At 40.4% G+C, this 16847-nt stretch overlaps 1 protein-coding gene across 7 annotated transcripts in view; it reads left to right on the forward strand.

Annotated features, from left to right (window-relative positions):
- The first annotated feature begins 651 nt into the window (after positions 1-651).
- The window catches only part of TULP4 (TUB like protein 4), a 164036-nt gene continuing 147840 nt past the window's right edge, over positions 652-16847 (forward strand). For 5 of the 7 annotated variants that reach the window (XR_014227541.1, XM_082305344.1, XM_082305337.1 and 2 more), the window contains exon 1: positions 1042-1098. The gene's annotated coding sequence lies outside the window, so the exon portion shown is untranslated. Of the gene's footprint in view, positions 735-1041; positions 1099-1172; positions 1241-16847 lie in introns of those variants that run through there. The other 2 variants (XM_082305340.1, XM_082305338.1) reach the window with 2 other exon arrangements.

The following is a 16847-nucleotide window of genomic DNA, read 5'->3' on the forward strand; positions in this document are numbered from 1 at the left end:
TTGTAAGATAAAATCCTCATGGAGCTTTGGGGAATCATGTGAAAAATATTTACCTTTTTAGTTTCTGAAATGGTCAGTAAGTTTTGCTTACTAAAGCCAGCAGGGGTTTGGGCCTTTTCACTTCTTGCTCCTCGTGTACTATTCTTTAGATGTTTTTTTTTTTAGAGCTGATAGTTACACATTGTTCCTGGTTTCCTTAAACTACTAAGTGCTTTGCACTTTTTATGTTAGGCATTTCATTGCTCCTTTCTGAAGAAAGGGAAAGTGCACTGAATGCGATACCAGAACACAGCTTCAGAGTTTGTTTGCAATACAAATCCCTTTTTACTGAGGCTCCCCCAGGTCTTGTAGTGTTGATACCTCTGGGCTGTGTCCTGAATTGCCGAGTTTGAGGATAAAGGCATTCTCTCCTGTCAGACACTCCCCTGACTCGTTACCATAAGCACTGTTTTCTGGGAGCGAAGGCTACGCTTAGCACGGGGCACTAGCCAACACGGTTAATTTTCACGTGCTGTGGCTTTTGGTTTAAGTCAAAATGCAGGAATGCAGCGGTGCCAGCGCCCGTGAGCTTTGCTGGGGGGGTGCTGATGCCCCAGCTTCTTCCCTCTGTGCTGGCCCTGAAGGTGGGAGGGAGAAGCCAGCTCCAAGTGCTGCTCTCAGACACCCCCCAGTATCACACACAGCCTCCGCCTGCTGTAACGCAGTGCCATTTCTTTTTCAAGAGGGTGAGGAAGGTAAGGGGCTGAGGGGGGACAGGGACGCGGGGCGGCAGCCTTGGCCCCCCACGGCTGCTTCCCCTTGTCAAACGAGCCGTTATCGCGTCGCGTTACACTGTCACGCCGTCATGGCGCTGCCCCGGCCCCACCAACGGGTCGCGGCCGTGCAGGGGGCGCCGGCGGCTGCCCACAGCTCCGCAGGGGAGGCTTTGCCCCCCCCCCCGCCGCTGCCCACCCCGGCGGAGCGGCCCCGGCGGCGCCCGGCGCTGCGGGAGAGACGGCGGGGGCGGAGCCGGGCCGGGGAAGTGTGGTGGTCACGTGGCGGGGTCACGTGGCGGGGGAGTCGGGCCCAGGCGCCGCCGTCGCCGCTGCTCCGGTATCGGTGAGAGACGGAGCCGGGAGGGAGGGACGGCGGGCGGGGAGGGAGGAGGGGGAGGCGCGCGGGGCCGGGGCGGGCGCGGGGAGGGAGCTCGGGGGTGCGAGCGGCCGCCGCCCGCTCCGCCGCCGCGCCGCGCCCCGGCGAGGTGAGTGCGGGGGGGGGGGCGATGCGCGGGGCAGGGCCGCAGGGCGGGGGCGCCGGCGGGGGCGGGATGGGCCGGGCCGGGCGCTGTGCGGGGCCGCGGGCGGCTGCGGGGCTGGTTTCCTTTTGTTCCGGTGGGCACCTGCGTGCCGGCGGGCGGCAGAGCGGTCCGTTTCTGCGGGGGGGTCCCGGGGCGCCGGCGGGACGTGCGGATCCGTTGTGTGCCGCGCGCCGCGTCCGTTCTGTGGCGGTTCCCCCCGCGCTCCTGAGGGGCACCGGCCGGGCTGAGCCTCGGCCGCCGGCCGGCGTCGGTCCTGCCGGCCCCCGTCAGCCTGGAAACCCCGGTCCTTCCGTTATACCCGCGGCTCCGGGCGCTCCGAAAGCCGGGCGGTGGGTCGGGGGTGGCCCCCGCCCTCTCCCGGAGGCCGCCGCTCCGCCTCGCCTAGCGGCCCGGGTCCGGCAGCGGCCGGCGCTCCGGGAGCCGCGGGCGGCGGCGGAGCGGGGAGCGGTGGCGCTGCCGCCGGCACCACCTGTGACCCTCCCCGCACTGCCTGTAGCGCTGCGATTTTTTCTGTTTTTTTCTTTTTCTTCTTTATTTTTTCCTACGTTCCCCCCCGCCCGCCTTTCTCGGGGCGGGCAGACGGTTAGGAAATTTGCCCTGCGATGCGGTAAAATTCGCCTAGCGAGTGCAACTCCTTCGCATTCTTTTGTGTTGTGTCTTCGCATCGTGCCTTTCAATAAACGTCTGCGTGCGAACATGTTCGAGCACCTTGGCTTCCTAAAGGTTTCCTGAAAAGTGCAGGAATCATTTACCAATTCAGTACTTAAATCTGATTTAAACAGCGAAACAGACAATTAAAACAGCTGTATGGGGTCAGATCAAAGGTCTGTCTAGTTTAGATTCCAGTTTCTGCAAGTGGCACATAGCAGATGCTTAGGAAACACCATAACAACAGGGTGAGCGTGCTGTGAAGCTTTGGGAAACCAGCCAGGCCTCCAGCAATTTGAGGTTAAGGGACTTCCCGAGTCAAACGTGATGTTTTAGTGCTTAAGAGCCCTTTTTCTTCCATGACTCAGATAAACATGTTTTCAAAAAAGAACAAGACAAAGGCCTCTTAATAGAAAAGGTTTTTCTTTGCCTTTTTAAAAAAAAATACAATTGCACTCATATTATTGTCATAGGCAGTTTCATTTTGCCAGGATGAAATTTCTCTGTCCAAGGATTACTGATTCATGAGCAACATACCGCGTTTTAAATAGGTAAGGGGTATTTGCAATGGAAATTTTCCACGCGTATGGGAGCTGTAAATAATAAAATTGTTTTTTAATGTCTTTTTCTGCAAATCATTTGCGAAATTTAAGCCTTAAAACCTAAAATATCTGTTTAATAAAATGCAGTATAGTAAGAACTTGCTCAAAATAGCAAGTGTTTTACCATAATACAGTATTGACAGCTTTGAAGATGATTATAGGAATATGAACCACTAACATTTAACTATTAACTCTTTAAACTTAAAGAGTTATCTTATATAAAAAGAAGAGGTTTATTAATGGAACAGATTTCTCATTACATCAAGATTTCTAGTAAAATTATTTCAATAATGCCATTGTAGATTTTTGCATAATAGCAAAATCATGGTGATTCCCTGGGGATGCTAGCTATCAACATGATCCTGCAATCCTAATTCAAGAAATAGCTTCATACCAGGAGCTCCTAACCTGATTGCTCTTATAAGGAACATTTGCACGAGTGGGCCTCGTTTTTCACAGGCAATGTGAATGTCAAGCAAAGCAGAGCTATTTCAAAAAACTGCATATCCCCCCACGCCCCCAATGGAATTTTATAAGAAGGTCATTAGCAGTTTCTCGGGGGCTGAAAGGAGGTAGTGGGTTGGGGTGTGTGTGTATATATATAGATAGATATTTATAAGATTAAAAATAGCTTAGAAAACTGACAACTATAACTGTTGTGAATGACTTTCATGGAAAGATGATTTTTTTTTTTCTACAACACATCACTGCTGCTAACAACAGACAGTGGAATTTGTTCTCACATAGTCAACAGATGTTTATTCTAAAACCCTTACCATATTTCACTATTCTATAAAAACCTTACTCACTTTGAACTATACTGAGCTCCTGATGGACGGTTTAAAGTATTCAATATATTTTCTTCAGTAAGGTGAGGAGTAGATTTAAATGGTTCTGTTGTAAGCTTACACCAAGAGAACTGTTGCACTACAACTGTTCTTAGCTCATGGAATCATTTTTATCACAAAAAAATGATAGGTTCAGCTGAACTTTCAAATACAATTTTTTTTTTTTTTAATAACTAGCCTCTAGGAAAAGTTGTACTTGTTTTATGTAATTATTAAACATACTTACAATACACAGCTTTTAACAGTACTTTTCATTAGTAGGTCTCAAAGCACCTCGCAAAAGAATTCAGTGTAATTATTCTCTTCTTATCTAAGGGTAATTATTCTCATCTTATCTAGTGCTCATAAAGAGATCATTGTCTGCTGTGATCACTGTAAGAAACTCTATAAGAAGGTCTAACAATAAACTCAGATTTTTGATTTACATTTTTTTACAATAAAAAAACAACAAACCTTTCTGTTTTGTACAGTTTTCTGTTGTAGCATTTTTATTTTGTTTAATGATGCCTGAGGTAATTTCATACTGTACCTTCCATACCAAGGTTGGAAGCTAAACCTGTGCTTTAACTAGAACAGGCTTCTCAGTGTCAGAAGATACCCTACTGAAGACTTAACTGAATTTGTTGACGAGTTAGAGAATGATTCAGGACAGTTTCTGTTAAGGTGATCGAAGTAGTAATGGTGCATATCTCTAGTTCAGTTACCAGCGAGCTTGGCTGCTAAGAGAGTTTGTACAGATGTCTGTTGGTATCTATCGGGAGAAAAAAAAAAGGGGTGTGTGTGTGTGTGTGCGAATGAGTGACTTACGTGGCCAGCATCTGTGTATCTTCTTGGTTTTCCTTCATTTCCACCTTGCAGAGCTGGTAGAAATGGTACAGAATCTCGCATTTCATTTTTTTGACTGGAACCACCAGTTCCAGCCACCTTCGGTGTCCCATTTTTGTAATGCATCTGGTAGCAGAACAAACTTCTGATGCTAGAGGGGTGAAGTGCATGTCCTTAAATTGTTGTTTTCCAGCTACCTCTGTCAGTTGGGATGTGCAGATGCTATCGGTGCATTTTAATAGTTTACTTTAGGACTTGAGGTCTTCTACTGGGTTGATATATTCCAAAATAGGACAGAAAGCCATTTATTTGTTTTTTAATTCAAGACAATACATTAAAGCATTGTCATTTAGGGCTAAAATACAAGTTAGGAAATATATGAAAGATTTGATAATGGAAGGATTATAATTTGGGAACTACATAGTATGCTATATACTAAACAGTAAGGGAACTGTATTCCCAGATAGTGTAATGCTATCCAGAAACATGAGCTTGTACAATTTAGGTCTAAGTTGTAAACCCTTTATTAAAGGGGATGAAGCCTTGTGTAGTGTAATGATGAGTTTGTCAGCAGTCTTACAGGTGTAGTCAGTGATTTCAGTTGACTGTCTGTAAAAACAATGCCTGGTTATTGGCAGGCTAGCATCTAGATTTCAGTTAGACCTGTGTGGGTTCAGATTATTTGGAGAAAAGGTCCAAGAGAAAATAGTCTGAGAGGTCCAGTTCCAAGAAGTTTTTCTGCCTATTTCTGTGTTCACTGTTTTTGTGTGACTCTTGTTTTGATCCATGCTTTTGTATTTGATCCATTATTTCTATGTTATGTTATTTTTAACTATGCCTTTGTTTACATCGTTTCACAGTACTTAGGACTTTAATATCTTTTAAATGGTCTATGATAATAGTTTTCACTTTGTGCTTATACCTATGTATTAATACCTTAGTATTACTCAGCTGCACATCATATCCTTGATAGCTATAATATATCAAAGCTGGTCTGGAGAACCTCCCACTAGAAAGCTGGGCTGTTTGTGTAGCGTGGAGGTCCTGATTCATTTGTGATTGTTGCCTTCTGGATAGTTTCAGAGCTAACAGGCCCAGCTGGTCGTCACACACTTTCCTAGTACCCTGGGTTTGAACAGTCTCCAACATCCTTGTCTAGCACAAAGTACTCTTTGCGAAGCATGTACTTGAAGATCAGCTCTCCCATTAGAATATAAAGATCTAGCAGTTCTCAGTGCTAATATCAATCCATCCTATCAGTTCTTTTGCTTTGTACGTGTGATGGAATAGATTCCTCTCCTTTGAAGACACTCTTCTCATTAAATATTTGTTGGAGCAAATATCTTGCAGCTAAACTGATTTCTAAATAAAATCGTCATATATCTCTTCTTTCACTAGTTTGAATAATAATTGCAAAGTAAAATTTGGAAGATGGCCAAACCCATTCACATAGACATTTAAAGAAAATTACTGCCAATACATTACCAGTGGTACCTGGCACCATTTAAACAGATGAAAGGAGCCATAAATGTTGGACACAATATGAAATAAAAGAATCTTTCTGAATGTATATTAAGAATACTATAGAAGAGCAGTGTTTTTGAAGATAAGTAGCAAATAAAGTTATTGTGAAAAGCAAAGGTTGGCTGCCTGCTGTGATTGTGATGGATCACAGTCGACAGGAGGCTCTTTAGTTGGAGAAAGACCATAGCTAACAAAATTCTTAAATTGTGAGAGGGAGAGAGTGCTGTCACTTTTATTCTGTTTTGGTGCAGTATCTGGTACAGTGGGAGCCCTGGTCTGTTGGGCATCCAAGCATTACTAGCAATGTTATTGTTCCCTGTGCTTGATATGGAACAGATCCCCCTATTCTAATGGCATGGTGGAATGACTTCTAGGAAATCCTTTCAGTTCTAAATAACTAAAAATAAACCACAACCCCAAAGATCTACCTGTCTAAAATCTGAGTAAAATACACAAAAGGGAGATTGACTAACACAAATCCTCTCTTGCAGATAATATAGGCTGTGGATAACAGTTAATGTTGTATAAAAATATAAAAAATGTTACTCATAAAGCTATTTTAAGTGTTAAGTAAAACTTGAAAGGGGGAGTGAATTCATCTAAGGGAGGAGGAAGAGTTATATATTTGTGGTGTCTTCCCCAGCTCTCATGAGTGATGTAAGTATATTAAGAACTGTTACTATATAAATATCTTGGCTACCATACAAGTGCCCTACATAGTGTTTGGAAATGAGGGAATTGAACAGTGTAGGTGTTGAACCAGCTTTAGATATTTTACCTTCCCTTTTCCCAGGCACAAAACTACGGACCTAAGAACGGCTTATCAGCTCAGACCAAAGGTGTTTCTACATCAATAGCGCGTTTTTAAGACAGATGCCTAGGGAAGAGTATCATAGGCTGTGCAAATAGCTGAGTATCTGAAGGAAGTATCACTGGCTTCTAGCAGGATGCAGGTTAGGGGTCTCTAGGCAGATGATCTGGTATTTAATCATTTGGTGTTTAATAGTTGTGGTGAATTTATGCAGTCCCTTTTTGAACCCTTGATAGCTTTAGCATCTGCAGCATCCTGTGACACAACAATGACAGAAATATGTGACCATTTTTAGTTAGGCTGTTGCTGTCTTAAAAGTTACAATCCTCCACTCCTTTCATTTTGCATCGTGAAAAACCCTGTTATTTTTAATTTGGAAAGTTCGATATCAAACTTGTATGGATAAAGTTGACTGCTTGATGTATACATATGGAATGTCAGACCTAGTGTGCAGACTCTTTCTTTTATTTACTGAGAAATATAAGAACTCTTCATGAAATCTCCTCACTTTCAGTAATGTCCAGTTTGCTTATGCTTTGCACTTCTCTTAAAATGGAACCTGAGAACTCCTTATAGGCAGTTTTGCTCTTAGCAGTATTATCTTTTTGTAAAGACTACAGCATTCATATCTGTATATGAATTGTATCTGTAGAAACATTGTGAGCTTAAAAAGCTTGCTTTTGAAAAGTAATTGACAAATTTGTGATTGTTTATAAGAATGAAGAAAGTTTTGTTTCAGATTTTGGTGTGAAGTTTCTGTAGTTGAGTAACAGAGGCCAGGTATTATACCTGTATTTATCGTATGGTCATCCAAAAAAAATGTAAGACATTCGCGAATAATTTGGAAACAGAACAGTATGTAAATGAAATGGTGCTTTCCTATGGCCAATACTTGAACTTTCACTTAATCTGTAAAGAAACAGTGATGTAAGTCAAACAGGTTTGATTTGCCTTTCCAGACTTGGATTGCTCTGGAAACTGCTGAGGACTTTCCCAGTTTGATATGGACTTATCTCTGGCTTGGATTCCTCCTTCCTCCTCTTGAGTGTTAGGGTTTGCTGTCAGATCTTTAAAGATGTTTGAAGCCTAAGGCAAAGGATCCTTTGTGGCACAAAATATATTATATATTATTATATATATATTTTTTATATCTATATTATATTTTATATAAATATATATATTCTGGCAGTGTGTATATATATATATATTTTTTTTTAATTTGTCAGAACAGAAAATGAGGCTACAGCTCTCATTGCCCGGTAACTCTTTACGAATTTAATTAGACAAAGCAATGAAAATGGTTGAATTCTAGGAAAGAGATTTAAATAAATGCATTTGAATCTTACAATGACATGGGAAGCTATGCAGTGAAAATCTGCTATCTTGCGTAAATGATCAAGGGATACAATTAAACCAGCTCATGTTACAGGTATGCGATTTGGAACCATTTGCAGTTTTTCCAAAGCAAAGATGAAGGTATATAAAAGGAAAAAAAAAGATTAGAGAGATGGGGGAAGGGACATTGTTTGAAAGATACCTGTAGCAAGCCCTATTATGAATTGTAATAGACCACCATGAGCAAGAATTAATCTGTTTCTCTCAACAACAAAAGCTTCGGTGTAGCAACAGGGTTCTATTAAAAGCAAATGCAAATCATAGGATTAAGTGATTAAGTCCTCTTCCTCTGAGTTACAGACCTTCCAGAAGTGGATTCCTTCCATTCTTCCAGATTTTGCCAGCCTGCTGAGGAGACATTCTCTTTTCCTTTATACCAGTAGAATAACCCTGTGGAACATGTATTAAATCTGATCTACGTTATTTCCCAGTGTTGCAAAGAGAATTTTTGAATTAGAAAGTCTGTTCACTGGACCTGTAATAAGATTGAGGAAAGTATACTGTATAGAAAAATATAATTTGAGCTCAGTACTAGTGCTAGGAATATGCCTGTACAGTATTAGTCCCTCCCTTGTATTTCCAGAAGGTTAAGTACTTCTTTTTATTAATAAAGGAATTGGAAATTGCTATTTCTTCCAAGGATTTAAACAAGAGACTGCTGATTAGAGAATGATGTTGTAGCCTGGGAGATGAGGAAGAAGATTATATGGAAAATTCTCATAATACAGTTTCATTTTTGGTATTGTGTTGGTGGGTTTTGCAATCGTTATTACTAATACAGAGAGCAGATGACCTGAATAGTGGTTGTTCTCAGCTAAAAGTGACCAGTAATGCTGAAAGGTTTCATAAAAGATAGTGTCCTATTTTCACGAGATGCCAAAGGGAAGTCTTTTGTCACTGTCATAGGGAGGTCATATTCCAAAGGTTGGATAGTTACTTAACTCAGTTTTCCCCCTTTGGAGTTTGGTTTAAATACTTCTAGTGTGAGGAAGTTTTTAGTTGTTTGGAGAGAAAATATTTGTGATTTAATTGTCTAGTGCTGTGGTGACAGAATGAGCTCTTGCTGGTTTTAAAATAGCATTGCTCATTGAAACTCCAGAAATACTGGGAAAACTTTGTTACCTGTTTTGGATTTGAATTTGTGTCCTTGTCGTCCAAGGATGAGTGTAAAAACCAAGAAATGACTCGCATTTGCTTTATGTTGGGCAGAGAATGAAAACTCTCCTAAAAGAATCAAATGACCTTTGCATGGGAAACGATAATATGATTTTTATAGTGTCTTCAGGAGTAGATCTGCTACTAATTGTCCATTTTTGTTTAAGGAACATATAATGGGATGAATGTGTTGTGAGGATTTGGATCATATTGATTTGCCGCCAGTTGCATTGTCACAGTTTTGACGAATGTCCTGGCTGATGACTGAGTGTCCATACTGATGTGCAACTGTCTATTTGTTTTCTCTTATGTCTACTTCTGCTTTGTTTTGTTGGTGTGTAGACTAAGATCTCATTGCTTCCTGAGCCTAACACTTGCTCAAGCTCTTGGAATGACTTTTCTCCCTTGGAGTGTCTTAAGAGGTTTGAGATGTTGCCTTCTTCACTGGCAGGACTAGTGTGGAAGCACTGCCTGAAAGATCTTTAAATGCTGACAACGCTCAGTTCTGTTTCTGTTTTGATTGCCCCAGATGACATTTTTGAATGCGCTTCTCTCTGTGTGGGCTGATAACACTATTGATAAGAATAGGCCTGAGGTGATGCAGGTTGAATGGAGAAAGCACTGGAGAACATATTAAAGAATACGTGACTTCTTTGAGTTTGTGTCCTTGATTAGGTGGGGTTTTTTTGCGGAGGGTGTGGTGTATTTTTTGTGGGGGTTTGTTGGTTGGTTGGTTGTTTTTTTTTTTTTTTTTTTTAAATGATGGTTAGGACAATTTCTTCCCATCTTTCTGGTTAAGAGTTGTGACCCTGTTTCCTGGATGCTGATATTGTTACTGTCTTTGCCTTCATTGAAATTTACAGTTTTGCAATTTTGTGGTATGCTAGGTGAGACTGTGTTTTGTTACTGCTCCCTTGTTTCCTCTACATCTTTATAGCAAGTGTAGTCGGGAAAGAAATCTTGGGTTTTTAAATTTTGTTTTAAAGTACCTCATTATGTTAGCTGATCTAAAAATCTATGTGGAAAATTGCCCCAACTTGAAAATAAGTAACAATTGCACACAGACATACTTGGCTGCACAACAAGATCTGTTTTTAGAAAAGGGTTCTGTCCTGTTTTCACTTAATTTTAATGATCTGGAGTTTTACCTTCATTTGAGAAATCTTAATGAATTTTGGCATCTTTTCCAGTCCTTCCTAATAGATAAATGCATGCGTCCTCTGGATCAGATTTCAGAATCATTTGTGTAGAGGAAGCCCTGTTTATCTGTCAGATAACCTCAGGTATTCCAATAATTCCTAGTGTGTTTGAAGTTCTGCCTCTGCTTGTTTGGTGTTTACTCTAGCAGGGTCTTGTGATAGGGAAGGTGAAGTAGGCTGTAGGAGGTTGCTGCCATATAAATACAACATATTAAAAAGCAAATGCAATCCCATGTAGATGCGTGTTCTGATGAAATGTTGTTTTCATTTTTTAAATTTAAATAATAAGATTGGTGAAAGTGCATGCCTGAGAGAGGTACCTGTATAGGGCACATATTTGGACATATCCGCTAAAGCATTCTTGTAGTTGAAAGACTCCTCTACCTGTTTCTAGCAGATAGTGAATCACAGAAAGGGTCCATAGCGTGGCTAAATTAGCATATGGTGTGGTGGGAGTTTTGGGAGTTAGCAATGACAAGTCTGTGTTGCTCGTTCATTGACAAGGGTGTGTTTGTGATGGAAAGGTTGATTCAAAAGCTTAGAGCATTTCTTTCTCTCCTGTGTAATAGAAAATGCATCTATAGACTATTCAGCTTTATCCATAGAGATGCTTTTTGGCCCCAGATTTTTGAGTAAGGTTGTGGAGTTTTCATTTTCACAGTCCTTTACCAATGTCTGTGTTTAGTGAAGCAGTACAAATGAAGCAGGGATGCTCTTTTGTTGAAAAGTCTCATCCTACCTGTTTGGGATTGTTTCTGGAGGACAGACTCTTCATTCCTATAATCATTTTTTATAATACTTACTCAGCTATTATGCCCCAGATTTATGTTTGAACAGTGTAGTATACGATATGCAAAATACAATTTATCCATGTCATAGATTTGTTAAGACAAAAATTAAACATTAAGGTTATGTAGCCTAAACTTCCACACAGCACTGTCTTTGCATTATATGTGAAGCTGGGTGCTTAGGTTAAACTAAAGCAGTGTTCTTTTCAGAGAAAGTAATTATGGGATTTTCTATTATCGTTAGACTTAAATTCATGATGCAGGTATGAAGCTGGTTCTCTCATGTAGTCAACTGTTAATAGGTCTGTTCTTTTCTTGCATCAGGGTATAGGTAGAGACCTTGTGAAGAAGAGAATAGTACTTCAAGGCAAAAGAGGCAAAGATAAAATTCCTTAGGTCACAGAGAGGGGTAAGAAAAGACAAGAAGGTCCTTGCTTCTCATTTTGAGGCTTATCAGTGTTCTGGTGCAGATGTTAATTCAGAAATTTAACTGAACAAACAAAACATGCCATGAAAAATGCAATGAACTAAATTGCGTTCTTTCATGATAGTTTTCTTAGCTGGGTTTCTCAAGTTGTGGTGCGAGGCTTCTTGGGTGTCTCACCTCAAGCTGCTTGCCACCTCTCTTTGTAACATGTCTTGTTTACCTATCTTTTTCCTTTCTATTTTTTGAGAGACTTATTCTCTGTCTTCAGAAGTTTACTTGCCCTCTTTGGTAGCTGAGTAAATTTAGGGATCTCTCAGGGATTTAAATTCATCAAAAGAGGATAATGCTGGCATGTTTCTTGCCTTGTCCCTCTGCATTTTTGAGTTTTTCTTTCAGGACAAGCTCCTGTGGCTGTGCAGTTGATACTGTGCATAGTTCCTCAGAGTGAGACTGTTAAGGTTTTTGCTCTCCGGACTCTGATGTTTGTTAGGTGGCCTGTAACGTAGTACTCAAGCGTTCTCTTTCAACCTTTTCTTGCAGGATATTTCAAAGCTGTCTGTTTTAAAGTATGAATAAGTGATAACAGGGAGGGAGAAGTTGTGGGAGATGCTGGTTTCCATACCAAATAAAACTCTCAGAAGTGCACAGCTTGTTTGGCAGCATTAGGACATCTAGTGCACTTTGCAGCACACTTGCTGTGAACTGACAGCCAAAGACCTTTTGTTCAGTGTTTTGGAAATTTCAGGCCCAGAACTCTGGTCAAAACACTATTCAGACAAAAACCGGTATATAGCCACTGCTCTGAAAGCCATAATCTCTCTTATATTAAGGTTTTCAGACTTAATATAGAGATGTCCTGTACTCTCTACTGTTTGAAGGATCAAAGGCTTAAGAAACGTGATAGTTCAAATTGTGAGTTATTTGCCCTAGCACCCATTCACATGGAGTATCTTCTGCAGATTTTTTGTGGTATTTACAAATAAAGTGGGCAAAAGCTTAAATTTTCCTAGAGTAGGTTTGTTTAGTCTGCATTTGATTTTTTTTTTTTTTTTTGTGCTCTAAATTCTGAAATCCTTCCTGATGAGTTTAATTATAAACAAGACATTCCCTCATGCTAGTGATAAGTCTAAATCTGCCTTGGGACAATTACCTCTTTCTTAGCATGATGTCAGTGGAAAGCCTGAAAATGCTGCCACACAGCAGCTTGCTTTCTCGGCTAGAAAAGAAATGTTTATTGTTGGTGGCTTGTTAGATCCTTAGTATCGTAGAAATTGATTTTGTGTAGTATAATCATAACATCCTTCAGTCAAATGCGCTGGCTCCTTGTGATTATACCCAAAATCAGCAGGGTATCATAGTGTGTTCATAGCTTGAGTGTATGAAGACATATTTTGCTGAACCTAGCCCTTGATCAGTTGGAAAGGTGGCTTCCTGCTTTCCACTGCTGGTTTTTGGTCAATGTTTGTGTCATACAGAAACAAAAATGAAACGAAGGTATTGGTATTATACACGGGTTTTGGGTTGAGACAGGCATATTGGTTGTCAAAGAGGTATTTTTGTTTGTCCTGTCCTCTTCCCCCAGCCCCAGTCATGGTATATGGTTACAGTAATAGCCAAAAATGTGTCTGGAAAGAATCTAGCATGAGGATAACACACTCTCTCCTTTCAGGAGTTTGCAATCTGTTTTGTTTTTTTTTTTTTTTTTTTTTTTTTAAGGCAATCACCTATTGTATACTTCTGTCAGTTGGGTTTTTACAGAAATAATATGAAAGGAATCACTGCCATCCTAATTTTTTCATCAGCATTTTATCTCTGTTTTGCTTAATTGCTGATGGTACATTGTTTTTCTAATAACACACTCCTATCTCCCTGTGTGAACTTAAAATATCTAACTTATGGAGACAGGACTGTCTTGCTTAGTGGATTTTATGAACATGTCATTTCTCATGTCAAATGATTTAGCATTTCATTGGCATGCTAATAAAAAAATGCTTCAATAACTTTGGTTTTGTTTTCAATTTTTTTTTTTTTTTTTGAGTGTAAGTGTCTTACAAATGCTGTTGCTAGGCTGAAGGATACAGGTTCTCCCAAACCCTGTAGCCCTACCAAGCTAATTAAACATCCCTTGTACTAAATGGCAGATGACGCTGTGTAGTGTGTGTGTGTGTGTGTGTACAGGCTGTTGGCCTGTTGACTCAGTCCAGGAAATTGATACCATGCCTGAAGTCTGATTCAGGCCTTTTGCCCAAGAGCTTTAGCATCATGGCTTCAAAATAAAACTGCATGAATTCCACATGTTAATCTGGTTCTCTCTTTACCCTGTGAATAACCTGCCTGTTCTCAGTATGACCTTAATTCACCCCATTTTCCCAGAAGGAAACTTGCTCCTTGTGTCTCTGCTTTCCTCTTAGAGGGATTCCCTCCAGCTCTGTCGTTAGCTGTGTGACCGGGATAATGTTTGTCATGACCTGATGTCTCAGCTGGAAGGGAGCAGATCAGTCACTGGTCAGACTGGAGCCAGTTTCTAAAGACTGACCTACTGCTGCCATACGACACTGCAGGGTTTGGCAAATAACCATTACAGTTTTTCTTCTCATGCGTGCGTACGTAGATGGCTTTGGGGTGGGGGGGAAGTAGAAATACTAATTTCTACATAGCTCCTCTATTACGAACCTGATATATGCATTGTTGATGCCATATTCATCCATCTGAAACCTTATGTATGTTGAGATTTGAGGTATGAAGACTCTGTCTTTTCCTGAAGTTCTAAAGAAATGAAACTAGTGTGTCTAAAGGGCGTTAGCAGACAAAACGTGCCAAAGTCTGGCTGTGACAGTTTGATACGTCTTCTCCTGCTGTACCTGGTAGAGACTATCACCAGTCCACTGCTGAATGATTAGAAGAGAATGTGTGCCTGTACATCATGCAATTTGCTTTAGAGTTTGGCTTTTTAGCTTGGTCTTATCTTCATTGTCAGCTTTTAAACTGAGATTTTTTTTAAACCTTTTTGTGTTGTGATGGAAGAGCAGACATGGGTCCGTAATGGAGGAGGAGCCTTTCTGACAATACCATAACCAAAAGTCTTTTTTTACTACGATATCTTAGAGAGCATTTACAGGGCAGCTAAAAAAAAGATACTATTTTTAAGTTGAACTTTTTTCCTAAGTCTATTGTAGTAAATTTAGCCTTTAGCATAAGTTGTCAAATTTAAATAAAATAGCTTTGCTAATAAATGAGTATGTAAAGCGTCAGCAAAAAAGTATTTAAGCAATAAAGCGCATCAGATCACTGAAATAAGGGAAATTGCTGGGTAAATAATTGGATTCAGTTTACTGAAGGGGCAGATCAGCTTGCAACGGATTTTCTTCAGTACGCATAGATGAAAATTGTGTGTTTATTTCAGTATAGTTTATGCCAATTATTTTTTTTAAAGGAGAAACTGAAAAGGATTGTTCTCCTCTTGCAAAATGTCATTAAATAAATAAATAAAAGTACATTAAAAATAAATAAATAAATTTAGTTTTCAGTGAAAAACATGATTAATAGAGGCATATGAATCCAAAACATTCAGTGTAGTTTTATTTTATTAGTAACATTCTTTAAATCTTGTAAAACTTGGATTTGTGCAAACGGAATTCTAGTTTCCTTTGAAACTAACTTGACATAATTGTGAGTTGGGAAGATAATCCTAAAATGTAATCCTTTAATATATTGCAACTTTTTTTTTTGCTATCCCCAGCAACATTGGCGACATTGGATCTGACTGTTGACAGTGGTAACATCGTGCTCTAGGCTGGGTCTCATAACACTTCAGAGTACCTTGTGTGCTTGCCGTGTTACGTATCCATATATGTGTGTCAGTGGTGCATATATGGCAGTTTGGAGAACATGTGCTTCATAAAATGAGAAGGACCATTTACCATTCTTTGACATCAAATATGAAAATCACCAATGTGAATAAATGTGTGTTTAAATTATGCAATTACTTAAATGTGAATGTATTATAGCATTACAGTTAGCAAAAAGAAATCTCAAATGTGAGATACAAGCTATGTTTACTTGCAAATCAACATCAGTTTAAGGTTACTGTCTAGTAACAGGCTTTCTTTCAGAAAAGGAATAGAAATGCAAACTCAAATTAAAATTGCATATTTAAATCGAGTTCCCTTGGTTGATGATTGAAATAGTAACTATTCTTGGTTACTGTAAATCATTTTGAATTAACCTGGCCTGAGTATGTGTCCTTCTGCGGTGAACTGCAGGAGAAGTGTTTTGACACAAGATGTGTTTCACCAAATGTTGATGGATATTTTCAAATATGAGAACAAAAACCAGAATGTTGGTTATGGCTTTTCCTGTGGATCCAAAACAGGTAAGTTTTGAAGCAAGATGGAAATGGACAGGAAAACATCAGAGGAGCCACACTCAGTGGGTGATAGGATCTTAGCACAGACTGGAAGCCAGTAATAGTAAATTCTTCCTTCTTATTTCAATGCTATCTTTCCCTTCAGTATTAAGGAGGATACTCCAGCTCTGTCCCATGGGAAAGTTCCATGGTGCAGCTGAGCCAATCTAACATCTTTCTGTTTCTGAAAGATCTCCCTGCGCCTAAGTCTTGTGGGTCCTGCCTGCTCCTTTGCTTCAGCTCCAACGCTCATCTGACCCTTCAGTGAGTTGATCCACCTCCCTAAGGCCACAGAATACTCCTCACTTTTTTAAGATTTATTTTCTGATGATTTAGGAGACTGAGTCTGCAAGGAGACGTCAGGCAGGCACCCAGCAGTGAACACAGGGACGAGGGCCAACCAGATCTAGGAAGGCAAATTGGAGTAGGTTATAGGGGTGGTGGGGTTTGCTTTTAGTCTGTTAGAGCTCTGGCTGATCTGGGTACAGTTCTGAGAAGCAGCAATAAAGGGCATTGGCTATCAACCCATAGCAGTTGATTTGTACTTGGCGTTTGGCTCTTGCAAGGAGAGCAACAAATCCAAGAATCACAGAACATGTTACATGGGGGAATGTTATGAAACTCTAAGTGCCTTGCTATGCTCTGCTTAAAAATTTTGATGAATTAAAATGTTGGAGCATTGAGAGGGATTAATCCTGTGACATCTGTAAGGCTCTGTATAAGAAACACTGTTTTATTGTAGAACATCCCAGTGTATGTGCCCCCCATCCCGCTGCGAGACTGACTGCAGAAGATACTGTCTGTAATCAGATCCCTGCAGCTCTGCATTGCTCTAGTATGTCTGTCTAGAATCTAGCAGTGTCTTGCTTTATTTTACTGTTCATATTGCTCTCTGTGAGATGGATTTCTTCATCTGAAATGAA

Source organism: Platalea leucorodia, assembly GCF_965183815.1.
Source record: "Platalea leucorodia genome assembly, chromosome: 3".
NCBI classification, from domain to species: domain Eukaryota; kingdom Metazoa; phylum Chordata; class Aves; order Pelecaniformes; family Threskiornithidae; genus Platalea; species Platalea leucorodia.